The sequence below is a fragment of the Hesperophylax consimilis genome, chromosome 13 (assembly GCF_061612785.1).
Source record: "Hesperophylax consimilis isolate HC1 chromosome 13, BYU_Hcon_1.0, whole genome shotgun sequence".
Classification (NCBI taxonomy): Eukaryota; Metazoa; Arthropoda; class Insecta; order Trichoptera; family Limnephilidae; genus Hesperophylax; species Hesperophylax consimilis.
Genome location: NC_142848.1, coordinates 27,524,834 through 27,540,520, shown reverse-complemented (window position 1 = coordinate 27,540,520; position 15,687 = coordinate 27,524,834).

The following is a 15,687-nucleotide window of genomic DNA, read 5'->3' as shown; positions in this document are numbered from 1 at the left end:
AGCCAAAATTCATTGTAATTTAAAGTTTATTTTTATTAATATTACGAATTATTTAAAATGAAAAACTCCCTGGCAGTACCAGCTTATGTAAATCAGTGTTCGGCATTACCAGCTCTGTGTAAATCATGCTGTAAAGGACACAGATATGTTAGTTAAGGTCCCAAAAAATATTGAATTTTCAATATTGCTTTCATTGAAATGTAGCAAAAAAAGATTTAAAATAAAGATTTTTAATTTTCGAAATAGTCTATTAATTAAATGTATATTATTAGTGTTGGATTTCAAAATGATATTACCTTCGTGTATTTTATCCAAAGTTCTCACTTTTCTAACCATAATTTCCAAGAGAAACGTGAAAACAAGATAAGTGAATGTGGAAAAACGAGTTCAATGTTTTCGGGCGGAAGAAACAAAAAGGAATGTTTTGGATGATCGTTGGTTTTTCATTGTGATGAAAAATTTCGTATTCGTTGTTTTGTTGTGATCACCTCGATGTATCGCGCTCGTGATCAGGGCCGGCTCTGTGCAGGTGCAATTGGAGCCGTCCGTGATACCTAACATCTAAATCTACACCCTTGATGTGTTGAAATTGGGGGCATAATGTTAATGTCAGGTTTTACCCTTTACATAGATCGTCACTTTTTTAGTTTTCAAGCCCACAACTAGATTATCGGCTAACATGAAAAAAATCCTTTTTTGCCGTGACGCCATCTGTGGAGAAAAAAATTAATTAACAAATCTTTGGCTGAAGAAAATTATTTGATATCTCCGATCGACATCTGTGAATTTATTATCATAACTATTTACTTTTTCATCGTTTTATCAATTAATAAAACAATAAATTTTACCAATAATCGGTTTCTGAAAAGATCCTTTCTTGGCCGACAGTGAGTAATCTAATCTAATTCTTATCTTCATCAAGATTACTAGAAACTTCTATCAAGTGTGTTCATTTCTTATTTTGTGAAATCGCGCACTGAGAGTACATTGTAGACTTAATCAATCAATAATATCGAAAATGAATGTATTATATTATATTGTTCTGGTGGTTCTGTTCCTTGGGATGATCCGTCCATACGTGATTCCTAAAGAATTTGACAATGGAGCTAAGCAAGCTGAAGTTATTAAACTGTGTGTGTTAAATATAACAGAATCAAATTTTTCATATGTTCTAATACCTTATGTCTTTAAGTCAATCACCGAACAAAGGTCATTCCCCAGTGGAAAAAAAAATTGTACCCGTTACTCTGTTGTAGAGGATCGCTTCCTACAAAATAATATTCTCACCATGAAAAATTCAACTGCTGTCTTCGATTCGTGCCATATTTCCAAATTACAAAAGAAGAGTCTAAAGGGGCTGATTGCGAACAAAGAGTTAGAGATGGTAACTATAGAAGAATTGCAAAAAAGTGACAAGGTCTTGAAAGAGTATTGTTTTGACGACACAAGGAATTCTTCAGAAGTGACATCATCATCCGGGAATTTGGTTTTTGCCGTTCGTGCTGTGGTCCTGATTGTGGCCACCATTGGGAAATACATATTGTAGCTGTGGAACCTGAGATGACAAAATTACAGGTACAGTAAGAGTACATTCTGGTTGTCATCGCGTTTGGGTCCAACCCAGGTGTAGTGTGTTCAATTCCTCAGCTGGCTAAGTCCTCCATCACAACACAAGCAACATTTTCCGCTTATTGTGGTTGTAGTAGGAGATTTGCAAAGTGTTAGGTTATTCGTAACTCGGAAATTTTTGTCTTTCTTTCCAAAAAAAAAAACATTAACACGTTGAACGCCATTGTGGAAATAAAGAAACATTACCATTTTAAATTTGAAAAAAGAAATACTCTAATGGCATTGGCGACCATCAAAACGTATTCCTTTTTTTTTTTTGACCAAAATTTTCCATGAAAATCAAGAAAATGAACTGCGGTCACCGGTGACCTACATGGCGTTCAACGTGTTAAGAACTATGTATTTCAGTGTAAGTGCATTTTTTTTAACCTTCCAGCGGGCGCGCTGAGAAATTTCCCTTGAGCGGGCGCTTATCGTAAATATTACGTCATCGAGTTTTCTCCTTCTAAGTGGTGTTTTCTTTATACAAATGTTAAGGAATTTCTTTAAGGTTGTGGAAAATGATAAATGGCAGTACTTAAAAAAAAATTATTTGACTTTCTTAAAAAAAACGAAGCAATACTTTAAACATGTTAATATTTCAAAACAAAATATTTATTCAAACTATTTAGTCAGAATCAATATTCTCATCCTTACAGTTGTTACAAACCACCTCAACTGAAGAATGGTTATTGCATGGCAACACTTCATTGATGCTGAGGATCTTTTCTTATCCAGTGCACATAACCGACAAACACCGCGTTTTGGAAGGCTTCTGTTTTCTTCTTCTGTTATGGGTTCAACTTCCCGACCGTAATTCACTTTGAGAAAAGCACTTATATCTTGCGGTTAGGGAATGCAATCCCGCAAGAAAATGTCAATCCAGGTATTTGCGGGACTGAACAATCTTAGTCCCGCTGGATCCAGGTATTTGCGGGATCCAGCAGAGTGGACTTAGATCAATCGTATAATAAAGACCTAATACCTCGATCTACCAACCTTGTTTTTAGAGTTTTAAATTTATACCTATAATAAAACAAGTTCTTTGGGACATTTTAAATGATTTATTAATAGGTATACCTTTAGTTAGACATAGGTAAAGTTTTAAAGTTTTCATAAATTTGCAAAGAATAAGATAAGACATAAATTTACATAACATACCCGCCTCGGAACAGACTCTGTCTAGTGAGGTGGGTAAAAGAAATCTATGTACACAAATGAAAATAAAATAAAGGCCCGGAATGCCGGCACTGAAACTGAAACTTAAATTTAAATAATAACGTTCAGACGATAAACAATATTCTTGTACAATGAAGTTTAATTAAACATTATTTTGGAAATAGCTTCGTAAAAAAGTTAAAGTATTAATTGTGTCATCTGATAAACGGCTTATGATATTGGACACAAGGTAGCCAGCTGCTGAAAAAGCTCCTTCAGCTTCCACGCTGGTTGGCACAATAGTCATTAGCGCATTGTAAGTGAATTGAAGGTATGTGCCTTTTAATCCACCGGACTCGAAGTAATTCAGAGTAAGTGAGGGTAAATCTGTAGTTGCTCTCTTTCAGCTTTAAAAGATCTTGAATAACCATCATTTTTAGTGTCTTGCCGTAATTCATAACCATTAATTTGAATGAATTAGACGATGTTGGTAAGTTAAAACCCCCGGCTTTAAAAAGATCTCGCAAATCCGACGAGGTACAGAAAACTCGGAATGGTAAACCATCTTTAGACACCATTCGTGATACCCTCTTTTCTTGAAAAATGGTCAGTGATTTTATTTGTTGATGGTTGAGGTTCACAATGAGCCGATGTGGAAGAACTGGACGTCGATGCAGTTGTAGAAGCTTCTGTGTAATCCCGCCAGTCCAGCGGGATCCCGCAAAATTTTCGACTGAGATTAGTCCCGCAAAATGTCTGCGGGATCTCGGTATTTCGGGATCCCGGTATACCGGGATTGCATTCCCTACTTGCGGTAAATGTTTGACATTTGATCTGAAGATAAGATGCTCTTTCATCATGGTCAGTGCCAAATTTAAAAAAAAAATTCTTCGATGCTTTGGAGCCTTTCCTGGATAGGCAAATTTATATAAAATTTGAGCATTTATGGCGCCAATATTCAAAAGAGTGTAAAAAACTACACACGGCCATCTCTTTGTTATTCTAGAGACCAAGTAAGCAGCACACATTTTGTCGACTGTATCCACTCCGCCTTTGGTTTCGTTATAGTCCATAATAACCTGGGGCTTTCTCGTATCAGGATCCATTTCGCTGTCGTCGTGTAATGTTGATAGTAATATTACAGATTTATTTTTCCGTGGTACATAGGAAAGCATCATTTTATCCTTTTGGAAACCAAAAAGAGTGGACCCAACAGCTCTGCTTTTGTCCAGCAAGAATTCTTTTGGGATTTCGGCTTTGTTATTTTTTATTGTGCCTAAAACTGTTATCTTTTTTGTGAGTAAATAATCAGCGAGTGGTACACTTGTGTACCAATTATCGATGGTCAAATTGCAGTTTGAGTTTTCTATCAGAGTGATCAGACGTTTTACCATATCTGTTGGAGTATTAGAGGCCGCAAATGGTTCATCGGGTTGTATTCCACAGTATATTTCCAGATTGGATGTGTAAAAACTTTTGGCATCACATAACGCAAACATCTTCATCCCGTATTTTTCTGGGAATATATTGACTGAAACTACAACGACCTCTAAATGGATGCAGCATCTCATCGATTGTAGCTCAAATTGAATGATGACTTGCAGTTGTTGACGAAAGCTTGTTAGGTGGGTTTTGACCCAGGGTACAAATAATAAACAGAGGAGTATATGTACCAACCTTACCTTTCTATTCGACGTACAAATACTAGTTGTAAAAACTTTGTTCGATAGAACGCGCCAATCTAGGTTATAATTAATCATCTAGAATGTTTATACACAATAATCTCAGCATTTGATAATTTCACCGCGGCCCACTGAGGGAAGGGGGAGGTCACATATATATTTTTTTTTCCCCTTTTTTTCCGAATTTTCACATTAATTACATTCAATATTATATAAATCAATACGAATAATGGGAACCAATTAAGGCGCATCCTGTGCGTGGGTAATATATATATAAGTTATTACCTAGAAATCAACAAACTACGGGCATATAAAACAAAAACAAGATTACATTTTGTCTAAGCGGTTTGTATAAAAAGTGTTTACAATAGTGTATAGTGAAGTTATAGGTGTTTAGTGTATTATATGGTGAATATTTTACGAGAAACATAAATTGTTACAAATGAAATAAAAAAAATTTCAACTGCTGTATCGAAAAGCCATAATTTTAACTGTTTTAAATATTGACGAAGTTTAGTAATCACTTGAATATTTTTCGGTAAAAGATTGAAAGTACGAGGTCCAATGAAACTGCAGTGTGTTTGCATTTGTTTTGTGTTCGTTTGGGGAGTATAAAATACATTATTATTTCTAATGTTGATTCTGTTTTCATTTGATTTACCGTATCAAAAGCTTTTATTAAGTCTAGAAATATAGCTAAAAATTTTTTTTATTTTGATTAACAGATGTGTATAATTTTTTAGTCAGATCGAATATAGCATCTTCAGTGCTTAGTTTTGTTCTGAAGCCATATTGATTTTGGGGCAGAATTTTGTTTTGTTGTAAGTAATTCATTATTCTATTTTTGAGAGGTTTGAGACCAAGGAGATAGGTCTGTAGTTGTCTAATTTATGCGTTTCTCCCGTTTTGTGAATTGGTATTATGATGGAGATTTTTAATTGTTCGGGAAAATGTCCCTCTTTTAAGGATATATTAAAAATATGTAGTAATGAAGTTAAAATGTAATGTTTTTTTTTTAGTGTGTTACCTGATAAACCATCAATTCCTGTAGAATTTGTTGATTTTAGACCGTCAATGTGTTTATCAATTTCATTTGTTGTGATGGGTGAAAAATATTCTAAGGAGTTAATTGAATAGTTAGTTGAGACCAAAGATATTAGAAGAACGAGATGTGCTATGAGCAGTTCGTACTGAGTGGAATTGTTTTGCCGAGTGTCGCCGGTTTTGTTCACCAATACTACTGCACACCTTCGCTTGAGCTAAGGTATCCGCACTAATACATAGAACAGATTTCTGTGCGTACACGTCCCGATACCGTTCAAAGTACCCTAATTAGGTAGTACTCCGGCTACGGTCCGGCGGCCAACATAGCATATCTCGTTCTTCTAATATCTTTGGTTGAGACTAAGTGTAAAGATGAGTCTACGTGTGTTGTATTATCAATTTTACTAGAAGATTCATGTACTTGATCTACTACATTTGTAAAAAAGTTGTTAAAGTTTTCGGCAATGGCCGATTTGTCTTTTAAACTTTTTTAGTGAACTTTTAAAGAGAAAAATAAACACGATAGGTAGGTACGGACTGAAGCCTGTGCCTCATCTTTAAATTGCCAATTGGTCCTAAGTTGTTGCCCATATTTCGAACGTTGATGTCCAAATAATATATAGTTCCATCTTTACCCTAAGGGCATGCAGGGCACAAGCCCAGAGCCCCGGCCTCAGGGGGCCACAGAACTCATAGTATAGAAACATTATTTTGCCCATATTTCGAATGTTGATGTCCAAATAATATACAGTTCCATCTTTACCCTAAGGGCATGCAGGGCACAAGCCCAGAGCCCCGGCCTCAGGGGGCCACAGAACTCATAGTATAGAAACATTATTTTGCCCATATTTCGAATGTTGATGTCCAAATAATATACAGTTCCATCTTTACCCTAAGGGCATGCAGGGCACAAGCCCAGAGCCCCGGCCTCAGGGGGCCACAGAACTCATAGTATAGAAACATTATTTTGCCCATATTTCGAACGTTGATGTCCAAATAATATACAGTTCCATCTTTACCCTAAGGGCATGCAGGGCACAAGCCCAGAGCCCCGGCCTCAGGGGGCCACAGAACTCATAGTATAGAAACATTATTTTGCCCATATTTCGAATGTTGATGTCCAAATAATATACAGTTCCATCTTTACCCTAAGGGCATGCAGGGCACAAGCCCAGAGCCCCGGCCTCAGGGGGCCACAGAACTCATAGTATAGAAACATTATTTTGCCCATATTTCGAATGTTGATGTCCAAATAATATACAGTTCCATCTTTACCCTAAGGGCATGCAGGGCACAAGCCCAGAGCCCCGGCCTCAGGGGGCCACAGAACTCATAGTATAGAAACATTATTTTGCCCATATTTCGAATGTTGATGTCCAAATAATATACAGTTCCATCTTTACCCTAAGGGCATGCAGGGCACAAGCCCAGAGCCCCGGCCTCAGGGGGCCACAGAACTCATAGTATAGAAACATTATTTTGCCCATATTTCGAATGTTGATGTCCAAATAATATACAGTTCCATCTTTACCCTAAGGGCATGCAGGGCACAAGCCCAGAGCCCCGGCCTCAGGGGGCCACAGAACTCATAGTATAGAAACATTATTTTGCCCATATTTCGAATGTTGATGTCCAAATAATATACAGTTCCATCTTTACCCTAAGGGCATGCAGGGCACAAGCCCAGAGCCCCGGCCTCAGGGGGCCACAGAACTCATAGTATAGAAACATTATTTTGCCCATATTTCGAATGTTGATGTCCAAATAATATACAGTTCCATCTTTACCCTAAGGGCATGCAGGGCACAAGCCCAGAGCCCCGGCCTCAGGGGGCCACAGAACTCATAGTATAGAAACATTATTTTGCCCATATTTCGAATGTTGATGTCCAAATAATATACAGTTCCATCTTTACCCTAAGGGCATGCAGGGCACAAGCCCAGAGCCCCGGCCTCAGGGGGCCACAGAACTCATAGTATAGAAACATTATTTTGCCCATATTTCGAATGTTGATGTCCAAATAATATACAGTTCCATCTTTACCCTAAGGGCATGCAGGGCACAAGCCCAGAGCCCCGGCCTCAGGGGGCCACAGAACTCATAGTATAGAAACATTATTTTGCCCATATTTCGAACGTTGATGTCCAAATAATATACAGTTCCATCTTTACCCTAAGGGCATGCAGGGCACAAGCCCAGAGCCCCGGCCTCAGGGGGCCACAGAACTCATAGTATAGAAACATTATTTTGCCCATATTTCGAATGTTGATGTCCAAATAATATACAGTTCCATCTTTACCCTAAGGGCATGCAGGGCACAAGCCCAGAGCCCCGGCCTCAGGGGGCCACAGAACTCATAGTATAGAAACATTATTTTGCCCATATTTCGAACGTTGATGTCCAAATAATATACAGTTCCATCTTTACCCTAAGGGCATGCAGGGCACAAGCCCAGAGCCCCGGCCTCAGGGGGCCACAGAACTCATAGTATAGAAACATTATTTTGCCCATATTTCGAATGTTGATGTCCAAATAATATACAGTTCCATCTTTACCCTAAGGGCATGCAGGGCACAAGCCCAGAGCCCCGGCCTCAGGGGGCCACAGAACTCATAGTATAGAAACATTATTTTGCCCATATTTCGAATGTTGATGTCCAAATAATATACAGTTCCATCTTTACCCTAAGGGCATGCAGGGCACAAGCCCAGAGCCCCGGCCTCAGGGGGCCACAGAACTCATAGTATAGAAACATTATTTTGCCCATATTTCGAACGTTGATGTCCAAATAATATACAGTTCCATCTTTACCCTAAGGGCATGCAGGGCACAAGCCCAGAGCCCCGGCCTCAGGGGGCCACAGAACTCATAGTATAGAAACATTATTTTGCCCATATTTCGAATGTTGATGTCCAAATAATATACAGTTCCATCTTTACCCTAAGGGCATGCAGGGCACAAGCCCAGAGCCCCGGCCTCAGGGGGCCACAGAACTCATAGTATAGAAACATTATTTTGCCCATATTTCGAACGTTGATGTCCAAATAATATACAGTTCCATCTTTACCCTAAGGGCATGCAGGGCACAAGCCCAGAGCCCCGGCCTCAGGGGGCCACAGAACTCATAGTATAGAAACATTATTTTGCCCATATTTCGAATGTTGATGTCCAAATAATATACAGTTCCATCTTTACCCTAAGGGCATGCAGGGCACAAGCCCAGAGCCCCGGCCTCAGGGGGCCACAGAACTCATAGTATAGAAACATTATTTTGCCCATATTTCGAACGTTGATGTCCAAATAATATACAGTTCCATCTTTACCCTAAGGGCATGCAGGGCACAAGCCCAGAGCCCCGGCCTCAGGGGGCCACAGAACTCATAGTATAGAAACATTATTTTGCCCATATTTCGAATGTTGATGTCCAAATAATATACAGTTCCATCTTTACCCTAAGGGCATGCAGGGCACAAGCCCAGAGCCCCGGCCTCAGGGGGCCACAGAACTCATAGTATAGAAACATTATTTTGCCCATATTTCGAACGTTGATGTCCAAATAATATACAGTTCCATCTTTACCCTAAGGGCATGCAGGGCACAAGCCCAGAGCCCCGGCCTCAGGGGGCCACAGAACTCATAGTATAGAAACATTATTTTGCCCATATTTCGAATGTTGATGTCCAAATAATATACAGTTCCATCTTTACCCTAAGGGCATGCAGGGCACAAGCCCAGAGCCCCGGCCTCAGGGGGCCACAGAACTCATAGTATAGAAACATTATTTTGCCCATATTTCGAACGTTGATGTCCAAATAATATACAGTTCCATCTTTACCCTAAGGGCATGCAGGGCACAAGCCCAGAGCCCCGGCCTCAGGGGGCCACAGAACTCATAGTATAGAAACATTATTTTGCCCATATTTCGAATGTTGATGTCCAAATAATATACAGTTCCATCTTTACCCTAAGGGCATGCAGGGCACAAGCCCAGAGCCCCGGCCTCAGGGGGCCACAGAACTCATAGTATAGAAACATTATTTTGCCCATATTTCGAACGTTGATGTCCAAATAATATACAGTTCCATCTTTACCCTAAGGGCATGCAGGGCACAAGCCCAGAGCCCCGGCCTCAGGGGGCCACAGAACTCATAGTATAGAAACATTATTTTGCCCATATTTCGAATGTTGATGTCCAAATAATATACAGTTCCATCTTTACCCTAAGGGCATGCAGGGCACAAGCCCAGAGCCCCGGCCTCAGGGGGCCACAGAACTCATAGTATAGAAACATTATTTTGCCCATATTTCGAACGTTGATGTCCAAATAATATACAGTTCCATCTTTACCCTAAGGGCATGCAGGGCACAAGCCCAGAGCCCCGGCCTCAGGGGGCCACAGAACTCATAGTATAGAAACATTATTTTGCCCATATTTCGAACGTTGATGTCCAAATAATATACAGTTCCATCTTTACCCTAAGGGCATGCAGGGCACAAGCCCAGAGCCCCGGCCTCAGGGGGCCACAGAACTCATAGTATAGAAAAATATTTTGGTTTTTGTATGTATGTTGTTTGTTTTTGTCTTTCAAAATGGGCCCCCGAACTTAGTGCAGGCTTAAGACGGCCTTGATAATATTTACCTGTGGCGTAATGCATGTGACGTAATACTTCAATGCTTAGAGGGGAAAAAATCTGATGCATGCTGATGACATTCAGTGACGCACTCCGCATCTACTCATACAGACTAAATTATATTTGATTATGTTGTATTATTTGTTATCCTGCAAACAGAAAAGTTACGATAACAAGTATAATATGTACAATAGCAAAGCCCCTGACTGCAAATTGTAAGGTTGGGTTGGTATTAATGAATTAAATAATCATGTCTCTTCTACTCTTTTTGCAGAAACTTCACCTCAACACTTCAGGACTTCGATCAACACAAATCAGAAAACCAGGCTGAACGTGAAACATACCTACCAATAATTAGTATTATGTTTTTTTGTAGATAACGTTGTGTGACTTTAAAACTTCGAAGTATTTGTAGGTTTTTTTGTAGATAACGTCATTTGACTTGAAGACTTCATTATTTGTAGGTTTTTTATACACTAGATTTGGTGGCTGGATAACCCACCAAAATGAAATTATAGGTACTTTAAATTCATTTAAGAAAATGGTCAAAATCTCTGTACTAGCTGAGAGTGATGATTTTGTCCGGGTTAAATCTTCCCGGTAGGAAAAACTAAACCCTTCCACACACTTTTCCACAAATGATCATCTAGTCAATCAACATTATGCAAGTACATTATATAAGCAAAATAAATATAAAACAATAGAAGAACAACACGTCAACTCACCAGAGATAGAATGGGAAAATAATTCACCGACTCCAGATATTTTCATATCAGAGGGTTCGGCTCGGTAGAACTCCTAACAGGGCCTATAAATCCTACTGATCCTTCAACATAAATATTTAAAAAATCTTTCGTTATCCTACATGTATATAAAATGACTAATTTTTGCATTTTTATATATAAATTTTTTGATAGATCTAATACCCCTAAATTTTGAATGAGAGAGCTAGGTATAATGCCAGTTTTTATAGTCTGAGAATGCCAAATTCTTTTTATCTCATTTCCTAGATCTGTGTATTTTCTTATTATTTCATTAACAGATTTTTACAGGAATTTGGAATTGCGACATCAATGAAATAAGTAATTTTTAATAAATTTTATATCGGGTCTATTATGACTAATCGTTCGGTCTGTTAGTATAGTTTTATCATAATATATTTTATAAAATTCGTTTTCTAAAAATGAATTTGGTTCGTATTCATAATATGGTATTATATTCAATAGAAACACTAGATCTCATGGTCAAAAACTTATCCAACAAATAACTACTAATACAACTTTTGGGCAAAAAAGCTTCTTATATCATAGTATTTAACTCTACAATAAATTACCTCTCTCACTCAAAAACCTCAACATTATAACATTTAAATCTCAAATAAAAAGCTGGATAATTAATATAGGGAGATCTGAAATAGAGAATATACTGATATCAAACACAGACTAAAACCGAATCTACTAAACTGAACTATACAACAAAACACTATCTTACTTATTTAAAAATTATTTAAAAAAAAAATTATACTACATGATATATGTTTACTACATGATATTTGTTTATAATTAAATTCATGTTTATTTTTATTATTTGCATTGCATATACACTGCATAAATGGTACAATTATAACGTCTTAGGCTATATTACCTGTAATTGTTATAAATAAATGTACAAATTATATATAAATAAATAAATAAATATGTTACTTTGTTTTAATATTAATTTCTTATAATTAAATTATAATATGTAAATGACATCCTCAGCACGGGAGATCCCAGTGAGGATATCATTATATCTATATGTTACCAATGAAAAGAAGACAATAAATCATTATTTTTTAAAACTTCCGATTTTATGTCCGGGTTAAATCTTCCCCATAGGAAAAACTAAACCCTTCCACACACTTTTCCACAAATGATCATCTAGTCCAAGGCTGCCCAACCTTTTTAACATTTAAAAGTCACTGGCGGGCCACTGACTACTGACGGTTCCTATTTTCGTCCCCCCCCCCCCACAATGAGGTGCACATTTCACCATTTTCTTTTGTCTCATAATTTTTCATTTTTGCAGGTGGCTGTAAATTATTATTATTTTTTCCTCTTATTGTTGATACCTTGTATATATGACCTGTTAAACTAACCAAATAGAATAAATTTTACTAACAAGTTACTAATACCCAGCACTTGGATACTGCGAATAACATTGTATGCATGGACATTTTCGAGGTCTTGTTTTGAAACTTTAAATGTAGACTCGTTATATCAAAAAAATTTGCGTCCTTGCGAGAGCTCTGAAGGGGTACCTAAAACAGAGCGGGGAAGTGGTGGGCCTCCTCCAGAATATTGAAATTTTATTGTCGTTTATGAAAATAATAAAATAAATAGCATCTACTGCCAAATAACGAAACAACATTTTATGTAACAAATATCTAAATCCAAGTAATTGGTACAATCAATGTGATTTCTGACATTGTTTTTGTTTTAATAATTCTCCTATGTTTGGAGTCAGTTCAGATGTTGACACATAAATAAACCACTCTACACTTGACAGTAGCAACAAATCAGACATATGTTGCTCAGTTAGAGATGTGCGGTATTTATTTTTTACTAAATTAAGATTAGAAAGAACTTTTCACAAACATACATAGATCCAAAACTACTTCAAAATTGAAACGCCAGTCTTCCTTTGGCACCAATTTCCAGAAATCTCCAAATTCTTGTCAGTTCCATACAAATTTTTCTTTAAAAAATGATGACTCCTTCATTTGTACACGCAATTGCTTCATACAAAATTTTATAGCATATTAATGATCAGCAGAATCCATTTCTAGCAAAAAAAAATACACTTGAAAATTCAAGTCTCTATGTCTATGAAAGGCGATTTTCAGCCCACTGTGCACAGTTTTTTGGCTTGCATTGTAAATAAAATATTGTAAACTAGATAAAGCATACTCATATGTAAAGCATTTAAGCATTAAAATGAATCATCAACAAAAAAAAGATTTTTTTTCCACTTTAGGATTTTAAAAAAAAAAATCGCACCTTGCGCCACAATATGAAGTATGTCAAAAAAATACAAATAAATAGTAGTATTATCTGTGTGTAAGGGTAGAACGGCCAACCTTATGATTCCAGAGATAGCCTCATTTTTAATGACAGCGCCATACAAATTTTTCTTAAAAAAATTATAACTCCTTCATTTGTACACGCAATTGCTTAGTACGACATTTTATAGCATAGTAATTATCAGCAGAATCCATTTCTAGCCAAAAAAAATACCCTTGAAAATTCAAGTCTCTATGTCTATGAAAGGCGATTTTCAGCCCACTGTGCGTCGTGTGAAAGGTCTCTGAGTGCCCTCCGACGCATCGGAACATTCCTCCGACTACCAGCAACTGAAGCAGAGAAGACTTACTTATCTAGCAATACTGCACGTGCATAAGGCGGAAACATTTAGTTTAGATTTAAATTAAATTCTTAGGGAATTTGCTTCAAAAACGGCTGAGAGACGCAACGTTTTTGGTATCGTTCAATGAATGCAATAAAGCAATATTTAAAAAAAAGTTTTTTACTCACTGAACCTGTTATTTGTTTGACCTAGTCATCTCCGTTTTGTCTTATTTATAACTAGTTGATTGACTGGAGAGGAGACTGAAGGAAGAGGGTGACTAAACAAGTTTGCCCCCCCCCCGTCATAGAGTACTTCCGCGGTCCCTGTGGCAAGCTTCTCTTTCAAGTCTTTGTGTATGGGAAACAGATCAATATTTTCGTTGGCTACACATAGTCGGAAGTAAGCAATCTTTGTCTTGTAATTTGAGATTTAAAATATTAAGTTAATTGGTTATGTCAACAAGAAATGCAAGATCACTCAACCAGTACTTATTCTTGAGTAAATCACTTTTTCCACTTTTTCTTCTAAAAATTCCAACACCTGCTCTCTCAAGATGAAGAAATGTTTTAACATGTTGCCCCTTGAAAGCCATCACACAGCGCAATACAGTTGTTACTCTCCAAATTCGCTGATTTCTTCTTCAAATGAATTGACGTCTGTGAAGAGCTTTTGAACGTGTGTAATTTATGCAGCGTACTACCAGCTCCATTATATCATTCAACTTTATGTCCTTTGTACACAACGCCTCCTGGTAGACGATGCAATGATACGAAAGTATTTTTCGATCCCAGTAATTTTAAAACTGGCGGGTATTTTGAAAATGGTTCACTTGGGCCACTTATAATTCTTTCACGGGCCACAATGTGGCCCGCGGGCCTGGGGTTGGGCAGCCTCGATCTAGTCAATCAACATTATGCAAGTGCATTATATAAGTAAAATAAATACAAAACAATACATCAACAATAATTAATCTTAGGTGGATGAATTTGTGTATTTAGGAAGCATGTTTACGAGAGATGGGAAGGCTGACAGAGATATTGAAAGAAGAGTAAATGCAGGTAACTCCATTACGGAGGACTGAACGCAGTTGGCGCTAACAAAAAATTGTCCATAGAAGCGAAGTTAGCAGTCCACAATGGAGTGCTGGTACCTACCCTGATGTATGGAAGTGAGGCATGGAACTGGCAAAGAAAGGATGAAAGTAGATTGAATGCTGTTGAAATGAGATCCCTGAGGCGTATGTGTGGTAAAACCATGTATGATCGTGTGAGGAATGTGGATATCCGCAAAGAGTGCAAGGCTGATGTAAGCGTAATGAGTAAGATCAAGAAAGGGACGCTTAGATGGTTTGGGCATGTAGAGCGAATGAGCGAAGAAAGGAGTGTAAGGAGAATATACGATGCAAATGTGAATGTATTTAAAATGACATGTATTTAAAATGACTGATTTTTGCATTTTTACATATAAATTTTTTGATAGATCTAATACGCCTAAATTTTTAATGAGAGAGCTAGGTATAATGCCAGTAGCAGAAATAACGAATGGTAATATTTTTATAGTCTGTGTATTTTCTTTGCAGTTAACGTAAGCAATGTTTAAGTGTCATAGAACTAAATACTTGCTTGGTCATATTCATACATACTCTCAACAAAATGTTTATTTTTACATAAATATGTATGCATTGTCATCTTACAGCATTTTTATTATATTTAAAAAATATATTTAATTGTTTTATATTAAAAATTAAATTGATATTAAATAAATACAAAACCAAAAATTTGTGTCATTTTTTTACTACATCAACAAATTCTTGTTGTTTCCATGTTAACCTTCCAGGGAGCGGGCTGTCGTATAATTTACGACAGACGCGCCTTATCGCTTCCCCCACTCTTAACACTTAGTCGTAAGCATCGAGCTTAGAGCTATGCTAGGGTCAGTGTTATGGTCAGTGCAGGGGCGTATATCTCCCGTCTGACCTTGTAACCCTGATGGAAGGAGTTATACCTAGGTAGATGTATTGCGCTCGTGATCAGGGCCGGCTCTGTGCAGGTGCAATTGGAGCCGTCAAGGCGCTGATAATACCTAACATCTAAAACAGGACCCTTGAGTTTTACATTCTGCCAAATTTTACACTGTGAAAAATGTTTGTTTTAAAATTGGGGGCATAATATTAATG